Genomic DNA, 3,440 nt, shown 5'->3' on the forward strand with positions numbered 1-3,440 from the left:
CGTTGGTGGGGCTTGAGGCCACGGCCGCCGGCCCAGACGCTTGTCGCCTGCACAAGGGGACCCGGTCGGGGCCGTCGGCGGGGCTGCGAGGCCACGGCCACCGGCCCAGACACTTGTCGCCTGCACTAGGGGACCCGGCCGGGGCCGTTGGCGGGGCTGAGGCCCTGGGCCGCCGGCCCGACACTTGTCACCCGCACCCTAGGGGGACCTGGTCGGGGCCGTCGGCGGGGCTTGAGGCCACGGCCACCGGCCCGACACTTGTCGCCTGCACTAGGGGACCCGGTCGGGACCGTTGGTGGGGCTTGAGGCCACGGCCGCCGGCCCAGACGCTTGTCGCCTACACTAGGGGACCCGGCCGGGGCCGTTGGCGGGGCTGAGGTCCTGGGCCGCCGGCCCGACACTTGTCACCCGCACCCTAGGGGGACCTGGTCGGGGCCGTTGGTGGGGCTGTAGAGTTGTTTGCTTTTCTCTAACTCCTGGGGTCGACCAGGTGGCCACAGGAGCATGCCCTGTGGGCGATGGCTGTGTTTTTGGGGACTTGTGACCCGGGACCCCATCTGAGGGGCGGCTGTGTCCCATAGGTTGTCCCTGTTGTCCCCTGGAAGGGCATTTCTACACCTGCAGTTGTCATTTTGGATCTGCAGGTAGGTGCTGACACGCTGTCTCCTGGTGACTCACCGGAAGAGCTGGGCCCCTGGGTTCGCGTCTGGGGCGGTAGGGGGGAGCGCGATGGGCTGCCGGCGGCCTGGCGCTGGACTGCGTTCCCCCTGCCCATCCGGTGCCGAGCTCCCTGCCTGGGTTCGTGCGGGAGCTTGGTGTGCGATCCTGGTTTAGCCCTGCAACGGTGCCACCATCTCTGGCTTAGAATTTGCCCCGAGAGCGGCAGAGGTGAGGCTGGGCGCTGGGTCCTATACCCGTGTCCGTCTTCTGTGGCAGGTGGCCTGCTGCGTAGTGGTGGCTGACAGAACCCCCTCAGAACTGAGTCTCAGTGGTCGTTGGCTTTATGCTGCGTGTGCGTGTCAGGCGTTCTTCTGCTGGGGTTGGCCACCGCTGCTGAAGAGGCAAGGGGCTGGCGAGGCTGTCGACGGACCCCCCCTGGCAGCTGTCCTCGCTGGGCGTGACCCCCTGTGCCTCGCGTGATGTCATAATCCTAGACCGAGACTTGACCGATGTGGTGATGTGGCGCTCTCCTGGGCCGGGCCTAAGCCGCTTACAGACGAGGGACGGCCATTCATGGCGAATGCTGCCGAGCTGCTCGTTCTGTCTTGCGGGCTCCTGGTTCCTCTTTCCCCTGCCTCGGCGTGGTGGGAGAGGCCAGGGGTGCGGAATCCGGCTCGATCTCCGCTCCCTCTGCCTTGTGCCGCCTGAAGGTGCTGGCGTTGGGGGTCCAGGCGGGGGTCCTCGGACGTGGCGAACACCCTTCGCCCTCTGCCGTGTCGGTGTGTCATGGTGTGTGGGCGGGCCCTGTCCAGCGGTGGTGGTGCGGAGCTTGTCTGGCAGAGTCTGACCCTGCTCAGCTCTCTGCGGTGCTCCTGGAGCGGTCCAGGTCGTTTGCCTCTCAGGCGCCTGGAACCGAGTGGTGCCGTCGCTCCTTCACTGCCCCGGTGTGCTCTCTCCCGGGTGTGCCGTCGCAGCCTCGCTGGTGTGTGCTGCTTGGTGCGTGGGAGTCCCTGGGGGGTCGAGGGGGTAAGGAAGAGGTAGCGTGGGTGCAGCGCAGGCCCGCCGTCGCCGCCGCTGCTGCTGCTGCCGCCTGTGGCCTTGCTTGGCCGCTGGTGTCCCCTGCGCGTCTGTGGGGGCAGGTGGCTTCCTTTCCTCTACCGCAGACCCCTCCGCCTGGCTTTGGGCTTGTCCAGCGGGTTGGGTGTTGCTCCCTCGAAGGGCCCTCTCGGCCTGGTGAGAAGTGCGCTCGGGGTTGGTGGGGTGCGGCCCGCCTTCGGTGAGAAAAGCCTTCTCTAGCGATCTGACAGGGACGTGCCTTACGTGATGGGGTGCTGTTATCCCCCGCTTGTCGCCGTTCCTTCCCTCCTGGTGTGTGTCGGTAGCCACGCTGCTGACGACGCGGATGGCTCGGGTTCGTTGTGTGTTAGGTGGCGATGGTCGCTCGTTCCCTCCGCCCTCCCCTCGGGGAGTGTGTGGGGGTTACGCGTGGGCTCTTCTGGCCCCTTCCGCTGGGGGCCGGACGCTGCCTCTCGCACCTCTACCTCGCCGTGGCCCGTGCCTCCCCCCTCTGGGTCGGGGGAGGGTCCCGCTGGGCCGGGCCGGGTGTGTCCTGGTGCCTACTGTGGGCCTGACGGAGGGGCTCCTGTGGTCGCTTGCATGCACGCGGTGTGCGTGTGTCACCTCCGGTGTGTGGCCTTCCGCTTGCCACCTGGGGCCCTGGGGTTGTGTGTGGCTTTGTCCCGTGCTGCCCCTGTGGCCCTGGTGGTGGGGTGGCTTTGCTCGCTTCCCGCCCTGGGCTTGCCGTTGGCCCGCTGGCCAGTCACCGCCGGCGAGGGTGGTGCGGTGGGGCCACGGGTTTGGGCCTGTTGGGTCTCCCCTCGGCCGCGTCGGCCTTGGGAGCGTTCCTGCGGGGTTACGGCCCTCGGGACCGGGGCCCGGATGTTGGCGGATGGAGGCCGGGATCCGGCAGCAGGTAGGCGCCTGGCGTGTGGGCGTTGGCGGTGTCGCGTTGGGGGCCCCGGTGGGGGGGCCTCAGGCGCGGGTCAGGGAACGCGTGGGGGTCGCTGGAGGCGGGCTCCAGTGTCCCAGGCGTGTCACGGGACCGCCCGGGTGTGGGCGGTGGCATCCCGTGTCTGTTTTCCGGGAGGGACCCGGCTTTCGTTGGCCCGAGGTGTTCCCTCGTGGCTCCCCGTCGCGCTTCTGGTGCCTCTCCCCTGTGGTCTGATGCCACCCCCCCATATAAGTACCCCCCCTCGCCGCCCGCTGCGGCCTCGTGTCGCTGGCGTGTGGCGTTGAGCGCTCTTTGGGGTCGGGGGTCGGTTGGCTGCGACGTGTGTGGCCTGCGGTGTGCAGGGGCTGGCGTTTCCCCTCATCGTCGGCGGTGTGTGCGCGTGAGGGGTGGCTGAGTCGCACGGTGGTCCCCGGCTGTGTGTGGTTTGTGCCTGGCTGCCTCCCCCTCCCCCATGTGGGACCGCCCTTGCGCTTGGAGAGCACTGGCGGTGAGATCCCGCGTGGTGTGGGGGCCGGGTGCTTCGTTTGGCCTCCATCCGGTTCGGCCGACCGTCCGTGTGGAGGAGGCCCTCCTCCGCCGTGCCCCTTCGCGCTTGGGGGGGTCCGCTGGCCCTCGGCTCCCGCTTGTCACCGCTTGTTGGGCCTCGCTCGCTCGCTGGGTGGCTCCTGCTGCCGTGCCTCCTTTGTCTCCATCTCGCTCTTCGTCCGCTCCCTGGTCCTGGGTCTCCGTGACCCTGTCGTTCTTCGCTCCCGGGGTCCCGCTGCGGCCG

The sequence above is a fragment of the Ochotona princeps genome, unplaced genomic scaffold, assembly GCF_030435755.1.
Source record: "Ochotona princeps isolate mOchPri1 unplaced genomic scaffold, mOchPri1.hap1 HAP1_SCAFFOLD_215, whole genome shotgun sequence".
Taxonomy (NCBI): domain Eukaryota; kingdom Metazoa; phylum Chordata; class Mammalia; order Lagomorpha; family Ochotonidae; genus Ochotona; species Ochotona princeps.